General features: G+C 42.6%; 1 protein-coding gene across 2 annotated transcripts in view; it reads left to right on the top strand.

Moving 5' to 3' along the window:
- GPC6 (glypican 6) overlaps positions 1-27340 on the top strand; it is a 794510-nt gene that overhangs the window by 757608 nt on the left and 9562 nt on the right. The gene's annotated exons all lie outside the window — the stretch shown is intronic.

Below are 27340 nucleotides of genomic sequence, written 5' to 3' on the forward strand. Positions count from 1 at the left end.
ATATTCTACTGTAATAACAACCATGACTCTCTGGAGCTAGGTTTCCTCACAGCCTTCTTCTTCTTTTTTTAATAATTTTTATTAACTGCCAATCACATCAAATTAAATCACATCACATAAATTCCAAATTACAAAGCAAATTTTTAAATTTTGTTGGGGGAACCCATACTTCAAGATCCAAAGGGGAATTCAGATCATCTTCTTATTACTGCGTTAATGTCCAAATCAGTCCCAATCAGTCCAGACAAAGTTCATAATTCTATCCAGTCTTATCTTGGTGTTTCCACATCATATCTTGTTCATATAATTTCTATTTTTCCTTTACGATCTCTTCTGTTAGTCTCCTTAAGCCAATAAGCAAAATAATAATCCTGTGTGGATTTCCTGTTCCTCCACTAAGTCCAGATGGTTTCCATATATCTCCTTCGTAGATAGCATCGCTCTTTCCACCATAAATTTGGCATTTGTCGCTCTTAAGTCCCACCGAGGAGTTGATCCACGATATGTAAACAACTCTATTTCTCTCTTTCTCCTCCCAGACCCAAGAGCTCCAACAATGCCTCCCAAAATGGCGACGGCATTTTTAACTGCGTCATTCCAAAACTCTTAGCTTTCCAGCTTCATCTTGAAACATTGCTTTGGTTCGAAAGTTTATCTCCACACAGCCTTAAATCCACAGCTTAAGTCCTTAGTTTCTGACTCATTAGGGGAGGGGATTCTTGTTAAATCACATAAAAAAAAGGAAGGCAGGTTTTTTCCTCCCTCCCCCCTCAGTCATTTGTCGTACCATATCTTGACGTATCTTCTCATATTTTATTCTTGTCTTGTTATCAGAGATCTCTTCTGTCAGCAGTCTTTACTCCCCTTTTTCCTTGAAGCATGTGCAATTTATCTCGTCCTAATTGTTTCTTTTGAAGATGCTTGCAACTAGCGGTGCGAATCAGGGACGGCGTCCAGGAGGGCCGGAATCCCACAGGAGGGCTTTGTGCCTAGTGCCCCCACCCCCACAAATTCGGGGGTGGTATAGGGCACAGCAGGCAAGGGCCGTCCCCCCCACAATCCTGGGGGGGGTTAAGGAGGCTAATTACCCCCATTATAGCCTCCAAATTACCTCGTGTGGGTCGGAGAGATGTTATTGTCAGCCATCTTCTGATGCGCCACCTAGTGGCCCCTTCCTCACAGCCTTCTTCTTTGGTTAAAGAAAAAAATTGCTGATCGTAAAATAACTCTTATATAAATCTCTTCCGTAGAGGAACCTGTTACTCCCGGTTTAGTTCTCTTCGGTTCTGGTAGGTTTTCAGTTCGGTAATAGTAATTATAAACAATGAATACATGAAACAACTGAATAGACTGCCCAACAGTGAGGAAACTTGAGCCTTTGAAAACAAAAGCTATGGTGATAATTGACCTTTTCTGTAAAATGGTAACAAGGGAAAAGGCTCTCCCCTAAGCTACTCTTCATTCAGTAAATTTTCGAGCATACGGTACCCCATCTGCATTCTGAAGTCCTCCCCAGGGAGGACTGTACCATCTCTTTTTATCAATGTCTGAACTGGCTTCACAATTCTTATTGTTGGTTTAGTATGGGCATAGCAAATGTTTCAGAATTCTGCTTTTATTTAACCTCATTCTAGATCTGCAAAATTGGAGGCAGTGACTTCCCTCCGACAGAGGGAAAGCAGGGATTGACACTCACACTCGGTTGGGAATGTAAATCTCATTTGACAACGCTGATGTAGTGTGTGTCGAAATCATTCCAGGAAGAAGTCACTTGAGATCCGGGGTGAATATGATAAGTGAAATTAAATCTCTTTGCTGCAGTCTGAATTTATCGCAGACAAAGAAGGCCAGAGCTGCAAATGGAAAACCCCAGTTCATCTATCCTCTTGATACTAGTTCTCCCAAGCCATTTTCAGCTTTTTGGTTTTAACAGATGCACTGCTTGAGTAGTCATAACAGAAATGCGCTGCAGAAGATTTTGCCTTTGACAGACACAGTCATAACAGGAAGTTGGTTTACAGCAAATGAAAAGTGATTTCCCAAGCCAAACATATAGCCCCTAATACATTTCTCTTTGGCTCGTAATGGACATTTGACACTTTATGGACTTCTAGGGATGTTACTAGTGCTTAGAGAAAAAAGTCAGATACTAAAACTAAAGGGATTTATTTACTTTTGCCGCGAGACTTGTTCTCTCCATGAACTTTCAGGCAAGCCCCAAATGGTGAGCAATGGTACTGAACTCATGAAGATGGCCAGAGAGAGTGAAGTGGAATCTGCACACACATTAAAAAAAAATGTTGTGAAAATGCTTTTAAAAAAAAAAACGTTTTGAAAAAAATGTATTGAATTTGCCATAGCTCACCATCGCCCTCTACTGTCACACTTGTACTGTCACACTTTACAACACGTTACAAAAAGGTTTTATTTGCAGCTGTGTAGCTGAGTCCAGAGAGGGACGCGGGTGGCGCTGTGGGTTAAACCACAGAGCCTAGGACTTGCCGATCAGAAGGTCGGTGGTTCAAATCCCTGCGATGGGGTGAGCTCCCGTTGCTCGGTCCCTGCTCCTGCCAACCTAGCAGTTCGAAAGCACGTCAAAGTGCAAGTAGATAAATGGTGCCGCTCCGGCGGGAAGGTAAACGGTGTTTCCGTGCGCTGCTCTGGTTCGCCAGAAGCAGCTTAGTCATGCTGGCCACATGACCCGGAAGCTGTACGCCGGCTCCCTTGGCCAATAAAGTGAGATGAGTGCCACAATGCCAGAGTCGGCCATGACTGGACCTAATGGTCAGGGGTCTCTTTACCCTTTTCTTTAGCTGAGTCCAGAGTCCTTCCCCAGCCATTTGAAGATGTCTAGCATTGAATAGAGATGCTATTGCATTGTTCACACCACACCTTTCTCTCCACACTTGCAGAGCTGGCTCTGGGTTTTTGTGTAGGTCTTTTCCCCTCACGTCCTCACATCACAGTGGCTTGCACCCACTGTGCATGGGTGGAATGAAACTTACTCCTATCCTCTCCTCTCTCCTTCCCAGAGCCAAAACCGTCATCTAACACAAGGAAGAAGAGCACTGTTAGTGGCAGAAAGGGGTCAACAAGTGGCAGGAGGAGGAGGAGCAGAAGCTGGTATAGCTACTCAGCCACCTGTCTGTCCTCTCTAAGCTTAGTCCTCACCTGGGCTTAGCAAAGCAGTGTTCTCTGTCAATCATTCAGTCAGTCAGTCATTCAAAGACATTGCACCCCATCACTCGGCCAGAAAAGCTTACAGAGTGGCTGAATTAATGAAAATAGCACAGACTTTGCCCTCAAGCTTATAGTTTAACAAGACGACTCACAAAAGGAAGAAACAGGAAGGGAAGGAGCAATAAGCAAACTCAGGGATTGTGGATGGCACAAAGTTCTTATAATGATCAGCTAAGCGGGCCTTGGTGTTCCCTGAGAACTATGGCCTGGACCAAACCTCCTAGAAGCAGATGTAGCCAGGAGATGTTTACTTGAGAAGATGAGACCTTGGCCTTCTGGGGGCCTAACTGGAATATGCCAGTTTCTTGTCATTCTGATTGTGGCAGTGACATCATGGGAGACCATTACCTGCAGATCAGATGGTCCTGCCATGGTTGCTTACTGGGCAATTGATTTGGTGAGCCAGTTGATTCTGAAATGGCCCAGCCCTGGTAATGTGGGCATTGACTGTCTGTTGTTTCCAGCTGCCTAGAGAAATACAGTGGTACCTCTGGTTACAAACTTAATTCGTTCCGGAGGTCCGTTCTTAACCTGAAACCGTTCTTAACCTGAGGTACCACTTAGCTAATGGGGCCTCCCGCTGCTGCCATGCTGCTGCTGCGCGATTTCAGTTCTCATCCTGAAGCAAAGTTCTTAACCCAAGGTACTACTTCCGGGTTAGCGGAGTCTGTAACCTGAAGTGTTTGTAACCTGAGGTGTTTGTAACCCGAGGTACCACTGTAACTGTATTTTCCATTGTGGCATCTGCTTCAGTATTGCTAGCAGAAAGTAGTGAAAAGGTGTGGCTTCTCATTGTCCTTCTTCTTAAACCCACATGTATATTTTACAGGAGGTGATAGCAGGATCTCAGTACTGGGAGAGACATTTTATACATGCTCAGATATTCGTAGACTTTTTGCATTGCTTCCCTGAACCCTGATTCTCCGTTTGCAGCCAGCACTGAGAACTAGACCCATTTTGATGTATACTGAGAGAAAGCCAACCTGGTTCAGAGTCTTCTTCCCCACTTGTGATGTCTTTCATATGATTCTGAGAATGAAGAAGCATGATTTGTCATTGTACAGAAATGTATATGCATGTGGTTATGTCCCAGCTTGGAGCTTATGGCACTGATCGCAAAAAGAGGAGCCTTGGGGTCAGCCAGATGTCCAACTAACTCTGGCGTTAACTGAAGTACTGGGAACTGTGATTTTTGCACACCACACATGAATGCTCCTGGGCTGAATCTGGTGCACAGATACTCCTGTACAAGCCCTATTTGAATCAGTAGATTTGACTGTGCAAAACTGATGACAAGACTGCATTCCTAAGTGCCTTTGGTCGAAAACTGCAGAAAGTCAAATGCAAAGTTTCTCACTTGAGTAAGAGCTAGCAGCCTTTGTTTGAAAACTGCAAAAAGCCAAATGAAAAGGCTCTCACTTGAGTGAAAGCTGGCGGCTCTCTATAAATAAAACATTAAAGATGGATAGGTAATACTTCCTGTATGCAGATTGCCATTTTATGTCAGTGTGTTTGGCAACAGTCTATGTGAAAGCCACCCATTTAAGATAGATGATGTCTGACTTAAGCCTTAAATATCCATAATATTAAAATCTGGTTAGTATATCCTGTGCAACAATTTATGCAAAGTCACTTGCGTAAGGAATAAGGAAGTGGTGTTTTAATTAGAGTCAAGTGACAAGGCAAAAGAGTGGTCCTTGCCTTGTGATATTTTTGGAGCAGATTTGTATGACGGTGATCTGGAACTGACATCCATCCCTTTAAACCCACCTCTGTTTTCTGTTTCAGTCTGTAGCAGACACTATCTGTATGTTAAGGGGATAGAAAACAGCCAGCGCGTCTCTCTCCCTTTCAAATTCCCTTGATTAAAATGGGACAGTTTAGGATGTGCATCTGTCACAAGAGACTAGGGCCCTGCGGGACCTGACATCTTTCCGCAGGGCCTGCAAGACAGAGTTGTTCCACCAGGCCTTTGGTCAGGGCGCAGCCTGACCCCCTCCTCTGGCAACCTGCACAGAATTTTGCTTAACCGTTCCCATCAATTTGATTTTAATTAATTTTTATAATGAAATGTTTTTAAAATGTTGGATTATTTGATTGTCTGATTATTTGATTGTTGTTAGCCGCCCTGAGCCCAGCTTCGGCTGGGGAGGGTGGGATATAAATAAAAAAATTATTATTATTATTATTATTATTATTATTATTATTATTATTATTATTATCTCACCCACTGATTCCAGCTTTGGCTAGATTGTCTGTAGCCATGGTGGACAGAAACTTTGCTTTTGAAAGTTTTTTTAATCAAAAAACCCCCAGATATTTAACATTTTCTGAAAGAGTCAGCACATTTTATGCTAGTAAATTGCATTTCACCTAGGGCAGTTGTGGCACCGAAATTTCTAGGCCCTGGGATTCCATTGGCATATATAAAATTGGCAGGAAAGCAAGCATATAAAGGATAATGAAGAAAATGCATTTATTGCTGTCATTTAAATGTCATTCTGCTTTAGACAATATATTTATAGCAATGAGGCATTCTGATGTTTCATATTGTAAGCGTTGCTCCTTTTATGACTTCCATGTCATGTTTGCTTAGTAAAACCAATTTTTCTGCTCCGCTCAGTTTTATAGGGTCAGCCTAGTCTGAGAAAATCAAATCTCCCTGCCTCTCTTTCATACATCATCATTTGGAATCACCAACGATTCCCATTCAGGAACCAGCACTTGTTTTCAGCTACAATATTCTGTTTATTGCAGGGTTGTGGTTTGTGAAGGAGAAAGGAGTTTGGGCTAATTCTCCCACCGCTTGTTGGCTGGATGGGTAGGGAACAGGCAAGGTAAAAGGTTCGTGCCTTCATAACGACAACTTTATTTCGTAGAATTCACATTCCGTAAGGAAGTAAATCCTCATATTGGGCTTGGAGCAGGAAAGCAGGCCTGTTCTGAGCAAGAGGAGAAGGAGCATGAAATAGTAGAGCGGCATGACCGGGCAGCTGTGACACCAAAACACTTCTGTAGCATAGCACCCCCATCACCAGCCTGCTCCCCAACCTGCCTTCAAATCTGACAACCCTAAACTAGGGTTACCAGATGTCCCCGATTCCCAGGGACAGTCCCCGGATTTGCAAACCCGTCCCCAGACAAATTCTGCTCCTGAATGTCCCCAGATTTGCAAATCTGTCTCTGGGAAATGTGGCAGTGGCAGCCTCAGCTGGTAGTGGTAGTGCAGTTGGCTCTGGCTGGCTTCAAGAGCTGCTTGCTGCCATTTTTCCTTGCCAGAAGTCCCCATATGATGTGTTGAATGGTCACTTTAAACTGTGAAGGTTCATTATTGTTTCACAAGTTGTGTATGTCTTTAAGGGCCAGGGCCAGGGCAAATAACGAGACCCAGTCTTACAGCTGTGAAACATAGCAGGTGCTGCTGAGTTGTGCTAATCAAGCTGTGTCAGCAATTGGGCATAGTATATAAGGAACAGCACCTAGCTCTCCCATTGCCCTGGGGGATGGGTTGGTGGTTGGGTCATGTTTGTTGTTGTTATCTTTAGCGTAAAAGGAGTTTTTGTTTTGTTATTAAAACCTTGTTAAAGTTATTTTTGAGTTCCTTGTTATCATGGTCTCCCCAGCAAGCTCTCTGCAGCGCTACTAAACTGCAAATAGCCAACATGATGTGCACAACACATGATATGGGGACTTCCGGTGAGGAAAAATGGCGGGCGCCACGGCAGTGAGCAGCTCCTGAAGCCAGCCAGAGCCAACTGAGCTACCAGGCTGGCTCTGGGCTTCTGACTGCCGCTGCCACCGCCACTGCCGAAGGGGTATCGGGGACGTCCGGTGGTACAGATCTCCTGCCCCCTTTGTTTTGACTGATCGGGGGAGGCTCAGGAGTTGCGGGCAGGTGGCCGTTGCCCAGTTTTTTAAAAACTCTGCACATTTATGTTTCACAGGGTGCGAAAGAAGGGCTTTGCACCTTTACACAATATGCATGTGTGCTTGGGCCCAGGGTCTTTTGCCTCACCATCCCCACTACTGACTCCCTGTTGCTACTCAGCTTCAAAAAAAAAAAAAGTGTCCACGTATTCATTGAAAAAACTGGTAACCATACCCTAAATCCATTGCTGAGTTGCCTTTGTGTCTTTTTACACCAAGTGAATTTCACACGTATGCCACCAAGATCTCTATGGTGCTAGCATGTGAGCTCGCTGTTTTTGTGAGAAGGCCACAACTAGAGAGAGATAGGGGAGACATTCAGTTCAGTTCACATTTGAAAGTGAACTTGTCTAATGTGCCCTTCCCAAAACAATAAGTGAAGCAAAACCCTAGCATCTTTCAAAATTCATACGATCTTTTATGTCTGTATTTAAAACCAATAAAGATTATTTTTTTAAAAAAAAAATCATACTTTTCTGAATTTTGCAATGTAGTTTTCCAAACAAATTTGCATTGAAACGCTGTTACATTTTCAGACCTTCCCGGTATCCCTGTTTTCCAGGGATAGTCCCAGATTTACATAAGCTGCCCCAGTTTCTGCTTTGATCCCAGAATGTCCCACTTTTCCTTAGGACACCCCTATTTTCATTGGAGAAATATTGAAGGGTATGGAGTTATGTGACCCCCAAGCCCAGGGGATAAGTAACCATGTAACCTTCAGAAGACATCTGAAAACAGCCCTGTATAGAGAAGTTTTATAATGTTTTATTATGTTTTTGTACATGTTGGAAGCTGCCCAGAGTGGCTGGGGCAACCCAGTCAGATGGGCTGGGTATAAATAATAAAATAATTTTTAGTAGTGGTATTATTGAATAGGACAGCATCGTACAACATGTCAATCAGAATTTACTTGTAGATCATGTGATTGTTTATCATCAATCTCTGTCGATCTCTCTCTCTCTCTGAAGGAGGAAACGCAAATGGGCGTGAGGTGGGCGGAGGCATACGCAGATGGAGAGACTGAGTGAGAGAGAGGAGCCCTGTGCGCGGGCTCCTTGAGAGAAAGGACTGGTTTGCAGAGAGAGAGAGAGAGAGAGAGAGAGAGAGAGAGGGAGAGAGAGATGGTGCTGGACATTCCATGATCCTAGGATCCAGCTCTTGAGGAGAGGACTGCCTTGCTCCCCTCCCCATTGTAAACCAACAAGCTCTCTCACTGAGCGTAGCAAGACTTACTCTCAAGTAAACATGCACGAGAGAGTTGGGGACCCTTTGTGCCTGCTGCCAACCCGCCCACACAGGGAGGTGTGTGTGTGTGCAGCCCTGCGCATTGGCTCCTCAGAGAGAGAAAGGGCTGGTTTAGGTTTACTCGAAAGGAAGGGGTGGATCCAGGGGAAAGGGCTTCTACAGGTTTCATCCTGTTCTTAAGCTGATGCTTGAAGGCTGTCAACTCTGCAGTTGAGTTTACCCAATTTCTATTTTGAACTATGGGGGAAACCGCTGTGGATAACATGTGCCACTGACTCATTTGAAAAACAGCAAGAGTCCTGGGGTACTTTAAAGACTTAACACATTTATTATGGCATGAGCTTTGGTGAACAACAATCTGTGCATCATGTTCTGATTAAGTAGGAACCTGTCCTCAATGTTATTTTCTTACATTACAAGTATTCGAAGTATGTATTTTTAAAAAAATATATTGATTTATGATGAACTTTTCAGGTTTTATGGAAGCGACTATCATTTGTTATTATTTTTATCATAAGCTCAGCCAAACATAATATGTTTAAGTTGAAGAATGACAATGGGAGAGTGTGAGAGATCACTGCCAGTTTTTGATATGCAATGGTAGATCTCAGGCTACTTTATAGCTGTCAACTTTTCCCTTTTCTTGTGAGGAATCTTATTTAAAAAAGGGAAACATTGACAGTTATGGGCTACTTGTGGTTGGACATAATGGAATAGGACCATAGCTATCAACTTTTCTCTTTTCTTGCGAGGAATCCTATTCGGAATAAGGGAATTTCCCTTTAAAAAAGGGAAATGTTGACAGCTATGAATAGGACATTGGAGAAAAGTTGGAGGGAATGCATTTTCATGAGGACTGGTGTGGAAATCTAGAGCACTGAATTTAAGACTGGAAAAATGAGAAACTGAAGTTGAGAGAATCACCCATCCCAATCTCCAATTTAGCAGGCAACTGTAGGCCCCTATAGTGAGTTTCCAAGCAAGGCAAAATCCCAATGAGCCCAAAATTGCCTCATGGGGGCACTGCAGTTGTTGATCCTTAGTGTACATGTTTCAAAATAATTTGCGTGAGAAAAGGTTAGACATCATTTAAACTTTGTTTTAGACCCACAATGCTGCCCTTTAGAAAAGTTCTTGGCTTCTTCCCAGCATGAAGTTTTCACCAAAGAGGATAGTTGTTCCACAATAATTACCTGTGGGGGGGGGGGTGGAGAGTGTAGGATCTGGAAAATATAAAAATGGGAACATCACCTACACCTTTTCTCACAAATTTAATCAAAAATAATGAAGCACAGCAACAGGATTACTGCTAAATATTAATTTTTTTTACTGTTGGTTTCCTATCCCTCAGATCAGTATTCCCCAAAAGTAAGAAATGAAGCTGGTTCGTTATTTTTAGCAGCTGCAGTCAATTTGTAACCTCAGGTAAATCGCTATCTCATGCAGTGTAAGAAATCAATCTACCTTTTCATTGAACCAAGCTTCTTTCTCTTCATAAGCCTGCTCTGAACTAGCCTCACAGACAAAAAAACAGGGGCTCTGAGACCTCAGCTGTCTTGATAATGCCACAGGCTGGCATCTATGCAGCTCAGATAGCTGAGACTGGATTCTCACTTAAAAATTTACCAAGCCACCATAGCCTCCGCAGAAATGAAATAATCAGAAACGGTATACGGCTGAAGAGCAAAGTAAGAAAACAAAATAACCAAAAACACACTGAAAACTAGCCACAGTTAAGACTCCTTCAGGCTTTCACCCTGCATACACCAAAGCTAAAGCCTAACCTCCAACATTTCTCCTATGAAAATAGGAATGTCCTATTCCATAATAATAATAATGTTATTATTTATACCCCACCCATCTGACTTGGTCGCCCCAGCTACTCAGGGCAGCTTCCAACGTATATTAAAGCATTTTAAAACATTAAACATTTTTTAAGAATGTCCCTTTCCAGGGCTGGCTTCAGATGTCTTCTGAAGGTTGTATAGTTGCTTATTTCCTTGGCTTGGGGGTTGCATAACTCCATTCCCTCCAACATTTCTCTGATGAAAAAACATCTTAAGGAAAAATGGGACAGAAACCAAGACGTCTTCTATAAATCCGGGACTGTCCCTTGAAAATAGGGACACTTGGAGGGGCTGTGAATTTGCCAGTATGGCTGCATTAACTATTGCAGTTTATTCCATTTCCCCCAACGTTTCCCAAACTGTTAATTTCCACATTACATTTGAGATTCCACATGACGCAAAAGCCGCTTCCAGAAAAATAATGAAATGTAGTGCAAGTTTAGCATTCATTTCCATGTTATTCGATTCCCGGGGGGGGGGTCATTTCCAGCCTCCACTGGAAATTGTGGGAGTAAAACAACAAAATTTGGGGCATACTGCTCTTTTCATGAGGGAATTATAGAGGACAGAAGAAGCGCACATGCGCAAAAAGGGTGGGGAGCAGCGACATTGTTCAAGTTGTTTGTTGTGTCACACCACACCCAGTGCCGGATTTATGTATAAGCTAAACAAGCTATAGCTTAGGGCCCCACTCTCTTGGGGGCCCCCAAAAAAATTAAAGGAAAAATCCTGGATGTACATTTCCAAAATATAAGATTAAAAAAAACAAATAAAATAAAACCTACATACAGCAAATGGCTTTAGATACCTATTAGGTGCATAAATTACCATATAGCATATATTCAACACAAAAAAGAGCAACAATTTGTTGTTGAGAAAGGACAGCTGGACATATAAAGGGCCCCATTACCTTCAGTAGCTTAGGGCCTCATCAAACTTAAATCCGGCCCTGACCACACCCACTATGTATGAATTAAATTTAGTGCAAAATGCCAGTATATCCGTCAAAATGCCGCAGTTCCAGAACACAATAGCTACTGCAATGTGAAAGGAACATTCCCCAATATTTTGAATGTACCCAATATAACTGAAGTCCACCGCACAGAAGCAATAATCTGGAAGCTCCCTAAATGTGCACTGCACTGTAATCTGAGAGCCATGTTTTTGGTACCCAAATCACAGCCATGTTCGCAGCCACTGGCTCTTATCCCCTTCCCTTACACAACTGTTTTAGAGAACTCAGTGAGGAATCATTCATTAGTATGTAAAAAACATTCAAGCTATTCTGGAGGTTTGTGGGGAAAATAAGGAATTGAGACATGAGAATATAAATTATTTGTGGCACATTTGGACTTACGGAAGGTGTTTTTTATGAATCCTCTGATAGGAACTGAGTATTTTTATGAAGACCTTTATAAAGAATTACACCAGCTGCAGGCCGGTTGTTTATATAGGTTGGAGGCTTTATTTTTATCTGCAATTTAACTCCCCCCCCCTCTTTTTTATGGTAATTTGAATTCTGTACTCCAGTTGATGCAATGACCATGTTACTAGCTTCATAAAATATGAAAATGAAAATATCTGGCAAGCCATTTCATCCATTTCTATAGAGTGTCCAACGATGTTTGTATAATACTTCCTATATTGTTTTATGGCATGATTCACTGAGTATAGACATGTATTGGCATGAGGTTGGGGGAGGGCAGAGGTTTTTGCCCTCATACTAAGACAAGCTCAGCCATAGCTGTCAACTTTTCCCTTTTTTTAAGGGAAATTCCCTTATTCCGAATAGGATTCCTCACAAGAAAAGGGAAAAGTTGAAAGCTATGAGCTCAGCAGCAGAAGCCACTGTGGTGGGGTAGTCAAAAGTAAACAAAATCTCACAGATAAGTTAAAAAAGGTAAAGGGACCCCTGGCCATTAGGTCCAGTTGTGGCCGACTCTGGGGTTGTGGCGCTCATCTCACTTTATTGGTCAAGGGAGCTGGCGTACAACTTCTGGGTCATGTGGCCAGCATGACTAAGCTGCTTCTGGCGAAACCAGAGCAGCGTACGGAAATGCCATTTACCTTCCCGCTAGAGCGGTACCTATTTATCTACGGGAGCTCACCCTGTCGCAGGGATTTGAACCACCGACCTTCTGATCGGCAAGCCCTAGGCTCTGTGGTTTAACCCACAGCACCACCCGCTTTCCTCATAAGTTATGATAACAGATAAGTTAGCATTCCATTAAATAAGGATCATGAAAGAGGGAGGAGGGATATTCAAGTCCAGTGAACCTGCAAGAGATTTGACCATTTCCCGAAACGTGGAAGCATTTCTCCAACAAACATCCAATACCAAAAAAGAGAGAGAAAAAGTCTTTGCAGGGGGTGAAGAAACTTCTCTTATATGCAACTTAAAGCAGTAGGAAAGATATAAAAAATATGGCAACACCCAGATCTTCCTTATCTCCTGTTATATACCATTGGTCCTACAGATTGCCCATATTTCACGCAATAATTCTGAAACCAAACACAGCCTTCCTCACAAACTCTTGCCTGGTTCTCCTAGAGGCAATAAATATATTACCACTCGGTATAAACATTGCAGAGGCCTGCTGGTTTGGACTGCAATCTATCCATCGCTGCAAGATTTTGATTTATAGAATATAGAAATACTTTATTGACACTGTACCACTTGTTTACAGTGAGATTAAATGAGCCCCCCCCCCCAATCTCTCAGTCATTGTTACACTCTGTGTGCTGTCGTACGACCACCAACCCCGAACGTCAGCTGCAATGTTGCTGTCTTCCATTCAGCAGCCTCTCGGCCCACGGGTAGAAACTGTTCTTTAACCTGTTATCATGCTTCTATATCTCCTGCCCTCGGGCAGGAGATTAAAAAGGTGCTGGCCAGGATGTGAGTCATCCCTGAGAATGTTCCTCGCTCTTTTGAAGCAACGATCTCCTGTGATGACATCTAGCGGACTCAGGGGACAGCCCATAATATTGTGTGCTGTCTTCACCACCCTCTGTAGGGACTTTCTGTCCATGGCTGTCAAACCAGCGTACCACACCATAATACAGTATGAGAGAGCACTTTCTATCGTGGACCAATAGAAGGAAATCATCAGTTGCTGCCTAACATTGTTCTTTCGCAAGACCCTAAGGAAATGAAGTCTCTGTTGGGCCTTCCTAACCACCTGGGCTGTATTGACCTTCCAAGTAAGGTCTTCACTAAGATGGACTCCCAGGAATTTAAAGGAAGAGACTTTCTCCACACAGCCCCCCCCCCGATATACAACAGGACTACCTCCCCTCTCTTCCTCTGATGCTACCATGCTAGGTCAGCAATTTTTTAAAACAAAAAATGTGAATGAAGACTCCATGTTTATGCAGCAACTATCCAGAAGAAGGAAGGTCACCCTAGATTTCCACTCTAAAAAGAAAATAAGGGTGACAGCATCTGCTTTTGAACAAGAATCTTATGAGTCTTTGAGATCATCTGCTATTGTTAGGGATGGTGGAATGGATTTGTTTCGTTCTTATTTTTATTTTCATGTCATCTAATTCACATTTCCCAAACGAATAAGTGACCTGAAACAGATGATCCTTTAAAATTTGCAATTCTCTGAACTTTGCGGCACTGTTCTCCAACCGAAAAAAGGGGGTGGGGAGAAAGAATGCATACAAAACAAAGTGTAATTTAGGAGTCTACCTGCATGAAAAATCAATATATTAATGGAAAGAGCATAGATAAATACATTACGTTCAGAAAAATTGCTTCAAGAATTGCATACTAGGTAAAATATGCAGTTACAAATTGTTGTGAAAAAGAGGCAAACAGATATTAAGATTTGCAAAAAAAGAAACTGAAATCGACAAGTTTATTCAGCCCTAGCTATCATAGGGAACACCAAGGGTCCCATAGCAAAATTGTGGGAATCACCAACAGAAACAAGTGGAGAAACTAAGTCTGTAACCCTGTCTTTTTGTGCTATAGTGTTTGCTCTGTAACACTGAAGAGCCGGGGTAGGCAACCTAAGGCCCGGGGGCGGGATGCGGCCCAATCGCCTTCTCAATCCGGCCCGTGGACGGTCCGGGAATCAGTGTGTTTTTACATGAGTAGAATGTGTCCTTTTATTTAAAATGGATCTCTGGGTTGTTTATGGGGCATAGGAATTCGTTCATTATTATTTTTTTCAAAATATAGTCTGGCCCCCCCCCACAAGGTCTGAGGGACAGTGGACTGGCCCACAGCTGAAAAAGGTTGCTGACCCCTGCTGAAGAGTCACTGAGCAAAACAAAAAAGCCATGGATCTCCCATGTTGTTTGTTGTTGTTTAATATGTATTTATTCTCAATGTTAAGAAATTCAAGAACGATAACAAAAAGAGAGCGATTTCCAAGTGCAAATAATACATCATCTATAGCATTTGATCCTCAGTGACCATGATTATCAACACTTAAAAGGGTCTGTGTAAGCGCAAGTCCCTTACCTTTAAAGTGATGATGGTTATTTGATATGTGTTGATAACAATCCTATAATAATTATGAGGAAAGCAATTACAACAAATGCCCTTGAAGTGCGCTGCTTTTGTGCAATTTAATCCTACAGGTTCGATAACAGACCTTTAAGCCTTGCTGATAACCTCGCTCTCTTCTTTCTCTCACTCAGTCAGTGTCACTGATTCAAATGCAGCCTGTGAGACAAAGTATTTTTCTTCTTTGAAACTCGAAGTTTTGTCCTTTGCCCAGTTTGCCCAGAATGGAGGGGGGGAACCTGTTATGTTGGGCAAGTATTTTGAAGTAGTAGCTCTGACGCTGAGAACACTAGATCTGAAATATCTTTAAAAGCTACTTACAGGCTGTGGATAGCTTGAGGGCTCTTACATTCTTACGTTGTGTTTTTCACATGTGACTTTTTGCAAATGTAAAACTTGCACTGGACCGAATGCCATTGCAATTACAGCTGCCTCTCATCAGCTTTCCATCCCAAATTATTTATTATTATTATTATTGTTGTTATTATTATTATTATTATTATTATTATTATTATTATTATTATTATTTACCCCGCCCATCTGGCTGGGTTTCCCCAGCCACTCTGGGCAGCTCCCAATCAAATATTAAAAACACAATGCAGCATTAAACATTAAAAACTTCCCTAAACAGGGCTGCCTTCAGATGTCTTTTAAAACTAGGATACAGTATTTTTCGCTCTATAGGATGCACCCGACCATAAGATGCACCTAGTTTTAGATGGGGAGAACAAGAAAAAAAAATTCTCTCCCTGTCTGTGCAGCACCCCTTCAGTGAAGCAGCAGGAGAAACAGAGCCATTTCTCCTCCCGCTTCACTGAAGGGGCGCTGCGCGGAGAGGGAAAGCTGCACAGCGCCTCTCCAGCGAAGCGAAGCCAGGAGAGCAAGAGGGGTCGGCGAAAGCAACGCGAAGCCTCCAGAGCGCAGCGGCCAATATAATGAGACAATGGCACTCACCTGACATCCTGACACCTGAGTTGCTCCTGTGTACTTGGAAGGAAAGGAGCAATGAGACAGGGAGGGGAACACATTACTCCGAATGCACATATATTGTTACAAAAGTCATGTGCCACCCCCACTCTTCAAAATTCCTGCATGTTCCAGGCACTCACCCAGGGTCTGTGTTCCTTTGGAGAATTGAGACATGGCAGAGGTGGATGTAGCTTTGAGAAGTATGGTTTATTCACCTATTTACACCTTCAGTCTCTGTGGAGGGAGTCCAGATCTTAAAGCATGATCATTTCAAGCGGGACTTGTACCCCACAGTTATGCAGCTATGGAGTTCAAGGCATCTCTTCCAGCCTGCCTTCAGCCAGCCTGCCCAAGATGGATCCCAGTCTTTCTTCCTCTTTCTTCTTCCCAGTACACCCTTCTCTTTTCCTGTCCCCTCACACCCAGTTACATGTACATGAGGGTCTCCATACACGCAGGGTTTGCTTACCATATTTTTTAAAAGTGAAGTCATGCACATTGGGTTGTATTCAAAGTAGCATGAAGGAGAATGTTCCATTGGCGCAAGGATTTCCCCTTGCACAACGAAAGGTTCTCCTCCTCTGTGGGTCCTATGTTCTCCCTAAAGCTGTTCAGGGGGTTCCCCAAACCCTCTGCAGCAGATCTGGGGGCAGTATGGGATGCACTCAATGGGGAGGAGAGGGCATGTCCTATTGCAAGTAGAACAGTTGCACAGTTATTTTTGTTGAATACCTTAAATTTACATCTAAAAAGCCCCCTTCCTGTAAGTCCACTATTACTCAAAATTCCTTAACTGCACCAATGCTTGATGCGCGACTACTGGTTTCAGAAGCAGCCCTGTATGTCTTCTTGATGACGGATCATGTTCTAGTTCTGCTTTGTATTGCACACACATCAAAAGAGCAGAGAATTGATGTCAGAAGGTTCACTGGGCCCTAACAATCATTTCATACAAAAATTCTTGTTGAGCTTTTACATTCTGTCTATATTTTGCTTTGCTTCCTCCTCACACATCAGATCCAGTTAAGAGCCTTGCTGTGTCTATACTGTGGGGTGCCTAAAGACTAAAAATTACAGTTCTATATTCATGAAGACCTACAGTAAATCAATTGCCCTAAAGACTCTTCCCCAAATTCCCTCATTTGCTTGAAAGACCTGTCTTTGCTGAGCAGGTTTTCCCCCTTTATTTTCAATTTTCCCGTCTATAATGCCACTGACTTTGATGGACAAATGAAATATGAGAGGCTGTGACAGATTTGACAGGACATGTCTTAAGCCTGGATAAATTACAGCTACACGAGAACTAAACTGCACTTTCACTGAGAAAAATCTGAGATAAGAGTTATAGCAAATCAAAGATGTTGATCACTTTGATGTCTACATCAGGTAACTGAATCCACCTTTTCTCTTGGTGAACTCCCGGTTCTCTGCCCATTTTCTTCACATTTTAGACTGTTTAAACACAACAAGGCAGAAATTAAAAGTCTTCACCTTTGACTCCGTTGCAGTCTAATTCTATGCATTTCCCCAGAACTAATCCCCATTAAGTTAAATGGGGTTTACTCCCAGGTAAAGGGACGCGGGTGGCGCTGTGGGATAAACCACAGAGCCTAGGACTTGCTGATCAGAAGGTCGGTGGTTTGAATCCCCACAACGGGGTGAGCTCCCGTTGCTCCGTCCCTGCTCCTGCCCACCTAGCAGTTCGAAAGCGCGTCAAAGTGCAAGTAGATAAATAGGTACCGCTCCGGTGGGAAGGTAAACGGCATTTCCGTGCGCTGCTCTGGTTCGCCAGAAGCGGCTTAGTCATGCTGGCCACATGACCTGGAAGCTGTATGCCAGCTCCCTCGGCCAATAAAGCGAGATGAGCGCCACAACCCCAGAGTCGGTCACGACTGGACCTAATGGTCAGGGGTCCCTTTACCTTACTCCCAGGTAAGTGTGCATTGGATTCACTCGCAGAATGTTGCCCTCTTCTCCCATTGACTACATTCCTCTTTCTGCTGCCTGCTTAAATTTCCATTATTGGCAAATACAAAATGCCAGTCTCCTTTTGTTAATTCTCATCTAAGAATATGCACAAATTGGAATCACTTGTTTGTATTTCTTTGGCGGAAATCAGCAAAAGGAAGATGTACATTTTTAGGTCCTTGCTGCAAGTCACCTTGAGTTGGAACATAATAACCAAACTCAGCGGGGAGTGCAGCAAAATGTTACAGCTCAGAGTGTTCAGGAATCCAGCAAGCCTCTAACATACAGTGGTACCTCGGGTTACATACGCTTCAGGTTACATACGCTTCAGGTTACAGACTCCGCTAACCCAGAAATAGTGCTACAGATTAAGAACTTTGCTTCAGGATAAGAACAGAAATCTTGCTCCGGCGGCGCGGCAGCAGCAGGAGGCCCCATTAGCTAAGTGGTGCTTCAGGTTAAGAACAGTTTCAGGTTAAGAACAGACCTCCAGAACGAATTAAGTACTTAACCCGAGGTACCACTGTACTTCTCCATAATCCGTTCCATTCTTTCCCATCAGTTTTCCATCTAACCCCCCAAAACACACATGCAATACTTCATCAGCACCCCATTCCCTTTGCATTCAGCTTGCTCAGTTGTCATTAAGCTGATTTTCCCCCTAAGGTTCATATATATATATATATATATATATATATATATATATATATATATATGAGAAAACTTTGCAGTTCATCCCATTATTCAGATAGCTCATCCTTTTGCATGATTGGTGCCATTTTGGCTACATAAAGCTTCACCACTGCAGAATGAGCTTACTGTTTATTATCTTATATACAGACAATCTCAGAGATTCATTTGTTTAATTGGAGGACTTGCTTCCGTTTTTGCATTGCTGGGGGGCAGCGAGGAGAGTTCACTAGCAGGTCATGTAACCGTATATCCACCAGGGTCTCGCCGTTCCTTCAGCAAAGCCTTTTCCTGTTCTACCCATTATATTTGGAATGTATTTTGTGCATGACTCATCCTTAAAAGCCTAGCGAAACTTCCTTTGCATTGGTTACCCTGGAAAACCTGGTCCTTGTTTTAATTTGACCGCTGTGTGAAATCTGATACTTGAAGGAAGGGCGTGTGTGGTGTTCATTGAATTCACCCTTCTCCTCAGACCCTTCAGAAATGCTCCTGAGGGCAGGATTCTCTGAGAAAAGTTTGGTCCTAATGCCTCATGGCTCAAGAACTGTCACTGCAACCCTGTGTGTATTTAAATCCTTCCTGCCTTTAGGAAAGAGAGATTAAAAGCTGTTGAGTAAAATAGTGTAAACTGGCACTGGAGTATATTTCTAAGGAGAAATGTGACCAAAATTGTTGGTGGTGGTGCTGCTGCTGCTTATTCCTTACCTTCCCCTTCACCATAAGGTCCCAGGGCAGGCTACTGACAAAGTAAAAATGCAATTTTAAAAATCAGTTAAAGCAATTAACAATCACAAGAATAGGGTATCAGGATAAAGAGGTGTGCCTTCAGCATAGGCTGAAAAGTGTTTCAACTATTTGATTTTGTTATTTTATTATTGTATTTCTATTCCACTTAATATATTAAAAAATATCTACAAAAAACTGAAGCAACAACAGACAACTTAAACAAAGTATTGCAAAAAGTGCAGTTACATATAGAAATGTAACATTAATACAGGCAGAGGGCCTTCTCGTTAGTGGAATGCCCGCCCATCAGATGTCAAGGAAATAAACAACTATCTGACTTTTAGAAGACATCTGAAGGCAGCCCTGTTTAGGGAAGTTCTTAATGTTTGATGTTTTATTGCTTATTATTATTATTATTATTCTGTTGGGAGCCACCCAGAGTGGCTGGGGAAACCCAGCCAGATGGGCAGGGTATAAATAAATTGTTGTTGTTGTTGTTGTTAAGTTACTAATATATAAATCAATATCAAATCCGTTTCCTTCTGAAACACCCTACCTCTCAGTCTCTGGGTTCTCACACAGGGTCCGACAATGCAGAAAATAACACAAATATTTACATGTTGAACTCAGTTCTGGCAAGTTCCAGCTGGGGGAAAAAACCCTGACTATTATTAATTTAATTTTTAAGTAGGAAGAAACTGAAGTTCAGCTACCAAAAGGTTCTCTAGCTGTTTCTTTAAATATTAGAAACCAGCCCCTGGTCTTTACCTTGTTTGCATCAAGCCAACATTTTGGTGAGATTGCCTGACTGGAATTTACTACATTCACAGTGCAGCCCTATGCAGATCCAATCAGAATTAAGCTCAAGTGAGTTCAATGGGACTTACTCCCAGGTCAGCTTCAAGTCCTCCTGGGGGGGAAATTATTTCGCTTCCAACAGCTGGTGGAGTAGAACCAGCCTGTTGCTTTAAGCTCTGTAGCTCAAATTTGCATACATGGAGAACTCTATCCCATCATTAAGGTTAAGCATGGAAACTTTGGGGTCAGTGTTGCACTATGTAAAATGGGATGGGAGGGGGAGAAGGAAAGAAAAAGAATGAATGAGTGATCAGGGGAGCTAAGTTCACAGAAGATAACGAGAATGAAGGCTGAAGACAAGTGGACATTTTCACACAGGATGTCTGCCCTGAAAATAAACACCTAGGCCTCTGTCTACTAAGGGAATATCGCCGCATCCTGTGTTTACTTAGGGCTTTTCCAGATGTTGTGTGTTCACCCCTGGGAATGTGCCGCTGTGACTGAGCCAGCCAGGAAATGCTCATGTTGCAGAATGGTTGCTCACTGGCACTCAAACTGCTGCTTCCAGTTTCTACGAAAGAGTAACTGTTTCTGTTTGTGGCCCTTGCCGTGGGAAAGGGGTTAGTTTGAGTGGCGTGTTGGGAACCTCTTCTCTGCTGTTCATGTTGCTCAGTGCCTGCCCACACCGTTTTCAGAGTCCACTGGCGATATGAATTGGCCCTCTCTCTTTCCCCTTTGTATTTCCAGAGACTGCGTGCTATTGCTCTCCAGTGTTCAAACATGAAATACTTCTTTTAAGGCACTTTCCCTTCCTATCTAGCATATCCTTCTGCAGCAAGGCCATCCCTGCCATTTTCTTTTCTGTGGTGATTGTAACTTCAATAGAAAAAAACTATCTCACCCCTTATAATCCTGCTTTTTGCAGGAAAGGGCCTCCTGTGGAATAGGGCCTTTGGGGTGGCTGCACCTACCTTTTACAATTCCCTCCTATTGCACATCAGACAGACACCTTCTCAAAAGCCTTTTTGGCACCAATTGAAGGCCTTCCTTTTCCAGAAAGCCTTTTTTTTTTTTTTGAGATTTTCTTATCAAAGTCTCATAAAAAAAAAGGCTTTCTGGAAAAGGAAGGCCTTCAATTGGTGCCAAAAAGGCTTTTTTTCTTCTTCTTTTTTTTTGAGATTTTCTTATCAAAGTCTCATTTTCACGGAGTGAAGCCGCATTGCTGTTGCCGGAGAGCGCTGACTTTTTCCTGTGGACAATTGGATTTTAAACAACTACCCGTGAGTAGAATGGAAAATTGGATTTCTAAATATCTTAATTTGGTACCGAAGCGGGAAGGTCATAAACAGGAAGTCCGCCTTCCGCTTTTGTAAATAGACTGAAGCAAAGATGTTACAAGCTAAAGTCTTTGAAAGCTTTTGACAAAGGATTAAATTTCCATCGGTTAAAAATACAAAAAAACCCTTGGAGAAGCAGGGGGAAAATCTTGAACTTAGCAAGCTTGCAGCAGTGAGGGGAAAATCAAATTACCACAGCTCTGAACCTGGGAACGGGCTGCCGGTGACGTTCAGGGAAAGTTTACCGACAGAACGGAGTTGACAGTTAGCTAAAACAACAGCAAGATATTGTTTCCACTGTCCTCTTCTGCATTTAAAACGGAGGAAAAGTTACTGGAAACTATGCTTGAAACCATGTTTACTGTTTGAGTGGTGCTGGAAAGAACTGATACAAGTCGAGACTGTTTCCCTCTGGAGGGAACTTTTGAAACTGTTACAGAAGTGTAACTGAGCAGCCTCCGGCTGCAAAATAAGGACCCTGAGAACTAGAATTGACCTTGGACCATACAAAATGTTGATAGGAGAAGCTATTGTGACTGCATTATACAAGACAAACTATTTGCTGGAAGAGCATCATAAAAAGACGGATGACATGAACTTTAAAATTGACAATTCCGAACAGGAAATGACTAATTTGGGTCAAAAAGTGAGTACCAACACAGAAATAACTCAGGACCTAGTACAGGAACCTACTTCGCCAGGACAAGTGGTGGAGGAAAAGGAGAAAATTGTTGTTTTTGAACCTAAAATAATACAAGCGGGACCCTTAGTTTTACAGAAGCAAACTGAGGATTATAAATTGAGGCCGTTTATGATTGAATCTGGGAAAAGCCAGACTTTGAGGATCGGATCCCGGTATGGATTGAAGAAGAAAAGCTGGAAAGATCCTTCTAACCAGGGATCAGTTGACTTTTGGGACATGGATTTGAATTTGGAGGAGACTGAAGTTTGGGGGGCCTTTGGATTTGGAGGAATTTTGAAATATACTCTGAAACATGGTATAGACTCTAGTTTCAATTATGGAAACTTGGCTGAACTGTCCAGAAGAAATAAAAGCAATGTTAGGATGGAGTTCCCTTGAGATTTGCTTTCTAGCATCAAAGACTATGAAGAAGATCTGCAGAAGGGACATGGAAGAGACTTGAGAGCCTCGGACATAAGATTTCCAGATTGATGGACTAGATGGAATTGACGGAAAGGACTGGCAGAATCCGAAACCAGGGAGAGGAGTTGATGGAAGAAGATTGGAAAATTTAAAGTTTATTTATAGAAATATCGTAAAATTAATGAGTGCTAGAAAGACGGTGGATTGATATTTTATAGATTTAGTAGAAATGTTATAAGGAGTTAAGCACATATAAGGATTTTAGTTTTAAGATTAAAATAAGGTTAAAAAAAGAAAAATATGTTATTTATAATCTGATAGAGAATGGAGAAAGATGGAAAGGATTTGCTGAGACAACTGGTAGAAGTGGAATACAAAAAGGGAGGTGAGAGGAGGTCGAGGAAACAAGAGAATGAAAGAAAGGTTGTGTCATACATTGTTTGTGTGTTGTGTTGTATTGTGTGTGTATTGTATTATTGTATTATTGTTTTTTCTTGCTTTTTTGTTTTTTCTCTTTTCTGTCTTTTTTCTGTTTAAAAGTAATAAACATTATTTTTTAAAAAATAAAGAAAAGAGATTTTCTTATCAAAGTCTCTATCTGTATTGGACCTGAAATTGTTTGGAAACGTGTTTTATTGTTGATTTCTTTTTTACATTTATTACTACATCGTATCTTCATTCCTTCCACTGAGCTCTGCGTACCAACCTAGATTCACAGGTAGCTAAAGCTTTGGGGGCAGAGCCCAGAAGCACTGGATATAATGAAGGTGGTGACCACAGCTGCTTGGCATGGAGCTTCTCCTTTTTCCTCCCGGCTCTTTAAAAAAGAAAAGTGATGTTCAGAAAGGGAGGTGCCATCGCCAGCCATAGTGGGCCTTCCTGGTCTCCCTTCCTTTTGTCCCACTGTGCCGTGTGCTGATACCAAGCCTGTCTAAAATTGTCAGAGATGGTACTGTGGGTTTGTGATGATATCATCAGCCTCTGGTCCATTGGAGTCATCTTTGTCTCCTCCAGACCTTGACCAGCAGCCTGACTGGAACACCATTCAGGTTGACCTATGAGGGCGTGAGAGCACAGCATGGAAAGAAAGTGGTATTCCATTGTATGTCTCAAGTTTCTGGATATGCACAGAAATTGCCTTGGCTTCATCACCAAGGCAATTTCTGTGCATATCCACATCAATCAAATTCCATCCTCCAGTTTACTGATTTACCGACACATGTTTCACCATTTAAGTAACCACTCTCACAGCCTTCAAAAATGTCGAAAGGGTGGACCATTTCTTTTCTGCAAGCAAATGAGTTTTCTTAAACAGTGGGAAAGATGCAGGGACCCGACGTTCTGTCACCATTATCTGCTTGCCTGAGATCCTGTTTTGCTTGTACTTTCGCAGAGAGATGAAAGTTTCTTCCTGAAATTTCAGCACTTAGCTATGGATGTGTCACAGAAACAACCCCGCTCCCAGCACTTTAAGATACTAGTGTGGTTGCAGAGCTGTTGCTCCACTCATCTGCAGTAAAACGCATCTCCGTCAGAACGCTTTGGATTTCCTTGACTCAGATTTATGACTTAGCTTTTTAACACTGTTCCCAAGTTGTCTAGGAAAAGGAAAATCTTTAACACACTTTTTCAGATTTCCACTTCAGGGAGTTAACTCCCCACTACTTTGAGTTACTTCTGAATCCTACATTGTACAGTAGGGTGTGAAGGACATATTAAAGTGGGTGCAGTTCTGCGGTGACATATGAAACCTGTTCGTGTTGTTGTTTTTCATCATTTTGAGTGCTAAATTATGCTTCCGTACTTTCAGCTGCCTTGGTTGTCTTTCTCCATTTTTAGGAGTCTTATTTCACAGTCATCTGGAGAAGGTGACTAAACGGAGAGGGAGAGATGATGACATTTGAAAGTGTATAAACAAACCTGCTTTAACAAGATCTCATCTTAACATGAGATCGACTGTTAGAAATTGCAACGAACCAGAGATCCAATATAGTTTAGTGCTTCCAGTGTTGGACTAGGACCTGGGAGACCAGAGTTCAAATCCCTGCCTAGCCATGAAACTCACTGGGTGACCTTGGACCAGTCACAGTCTTGCTGCCTAACCTACCTCAAGGGCTTGTTATAAATGTGACAGACAAACAAAAAATACAGTCTTGCCTGTCCATTGTGGGTCATATCCAAGAACGCAGCAATTTTGCAGCTCATATGGCTCTTAGTTGAATATTTAAAGCCATCAGATCTTAGTTCCACCTCCTAAAGGTGAGACGATGTGAGAGCAAGCACGCATTTAAAGTCCCATATGAGCAAAAGCAGCCAGGGTGGTGATGGTATCAGGAAATGCCTAAGGGATCCCTGTGGCTTCTCTCCTCCCCAACTGTCCCACCTGAAAGCTGGAAAGCTGATTTCCCCCCCCCCCTAAAACAAACACGGTATGAGGACTCAGTAGCTGTATTTGTGTTGAACATGAAGCAAGATAATAAAATACTACTTTCAGAAGAGACACATGATCCTTCACCATAGGTGTTTTGCAGTGCCCCTGTTTTCCAGGGACGTCCCTGATTTGGAGAAGGTGTCCCAGTTTCTGATTTGATCCCGGAATGTCTCACTTTCCCTTAGGTAAAGGTAAAGGAACCCCTGACCATTAGGTCCAGTCATGACCAACTCTGGGGTTGCGGCGCTCATCTCGCTTTATTGGCTGAGGGAGCCGGCGTACATTTTCCAGGTCATGTGGCCAGCATGACTAAGCCGCTTCTGGCAAACCAGAGCAGCCCACGGAAACGCCGTTTACCTTCCCGCCGGAGCGGCACCTATTTATCTACTTGCACTTTGACGTGCTTTCGAACTGCTAGGTTGGCAGGAGCTGGGACCGAGCAATGGGAGCTCACCCCGTCACAGGGATTTGAACCGCCAACCTTCTGATCGGCAAGTCCTAGGGTCTGTGGTTTAACCCAAGCGCCACCCGCATCCCCTCACTTTCCCTTAGGATGTCCCTATTTTCAGTGGAGAAATGTTGAAGGGTACTGAGTTATCCAACCCCCAAGCTGTCTGAAGGCAATCCTGTACAGGGAAGGTTTTTTTAATGTTTAATGTTTAATTATGTTTTTATATACAGTGGTGCCCCGCAAGACGAAATTAATTCGCTCTGCGAGTGTCTTCATCTTGCAGGGTTTTTCGTCTTGCGGAGCACCGCCATTAAAGGCTTAGCGGATAAGTGGTAATTGACAGATAAGCGGCTTAGCGGCTATTAGCGGATTAGCGGATTAGCGGATAAGCGGCAATTTGCAGATAAGCGGCTTAGCGGCTTTCAGAAAAGGCAAAAAAATCGCAAGAACCCGAAAAAAATTTCGTCTTGCGAGACAACCCCATAGAAAAATTTGTCTTGCGAAGCGGAAAAAAAATCGGAAAGCCCTTTCGTCTTGCGCGTTTTTCGTTTAGCGGGGCATTCGTCTAGCGGGGTACCACTGTATGTTGGAAGTTGCTCAGTAAAATGTGTGGGGTGTAAATAGTAAATTTATCATTATGGAATGGGATGTCCCTATTTTCATCGAAGAAATGTTGGAGGGTGTGCAAGACCACAAGATTTGCTTTGCTGTTGTTTTTTGTTGGAAAAGCAGAATACAAATATTAAATCAAATCAATTTGGAGAGGCTTGTTCATTCATCCCATATTTTGCATGTTATCCTGGCCAGGTTACAAGCACTATTGTGGCATCACAAACTCCCTCAGCTCAAGGGCCAGGGATGTGAGGAGAAGAGTGTCTGAAGCAAACCTTTAATTTATCTTTAGAGACCACTGTCACATGTGAAGCTGGAAAATCATGTTTGAGTTTGATGCATGCTTTTTATGCAAGTGGTGTTCACATAGAACACAATGCGGAAGAGAAATGAAATGGGCGTGGGCTGTCGGACCATCTCTGGCATTTATTTCCTTGTCTAAATTCATGAAGCCATTTGCAAATATCAAACGCACACTTCCTCCCTTTAAATTTCCTTCTGTGTTTCTGAAACATCAGAGAGGAAGGAGATATCTCTTTACGAGAAAGGTCTGCAACTTTATTTTCAAATTACAAAAGGGCCCGTTCAGTTCTAGATGGTACACTGCTATGCTTTACAAAAAATAAGGTAAGGCCATTTCTGTTTAAAGAAATAAAATTTGTCCAAAACTGCATATTTTTAAAAAAATTTAAGGCCTTTATTGTACCAGACACACCCATGATGCAATTTTGAGAACTCTATAAAGATATCAATAGGCATCGCATTGCGCAGCTTCCTGCTGAGAAGCAAGGCAGTAATGCTTTGTAAGGAACTAAGGCTTTGGTTAACCTTGGCTCTGGCAGACCTCATTAAAATAGCAGCCTGTCAGTTTCAAGTTTTAAAATATCAGGCCTGTCAGTTTTCTATTCGGTAGAACAATCTACAATTTTATTTGGGGTGTAATGTTTTGTGTGCAGCCAGGGAGACGCTTAATTCTGCAGAATATTGGCCAATGCTGCCATCTAGAGTACTTTATGGTTCTGGGTCTATGAAACCAGGAGATGAGCCGACTGTTCTTTAAGACAGCAGCAAAGACAACTCCTCAGACTCAGCACAATGAAATGGCAGGTTTGCTTACGTATTATAAAAATCAATTAAATAGCCTAGGTCTTCTTACTGAAGCTGAAATGCTGTTTTTCTGACATGTGGCAAGTCATTTCTTCCGCCGTCCCAGTTGTCTGGCTTTCTACCAAAAAAGGTGTGCTTTCTGCATGAAATACTGAGCAGGAATTCCTAGGATTATGGAACATATTCTAGTTGGTGGGCCTCCCCATTGCTCCATGTGAACTGAGCAAGCCCTTGAAAACCACGCAAACTTGAAGGTGCATATTTCAGTAGCAGAGGGTAAGCCTCAAAGGAAATTGCCCACCATTGCTGATCATCTAACTGAGCTACTCTTGATAGGCTTCTAGCTCTTCTTATTAGGTCTT

The sequence above is a fragment of the Podarcis raffonei genome, chromosome 4, assembly GCF_027172205.1.
Source record: "Podarcis raffonei isolate rPodRaf1 chromosome 4, rPodRaf1.pri, whole genome shotgun sequence".
Lineage (NCBI taxonomy): Eukaryota > Metazoa > Chordata > Lepidosauria > Squamata > Lacertidae > Podarcis > Podarcis raffonei.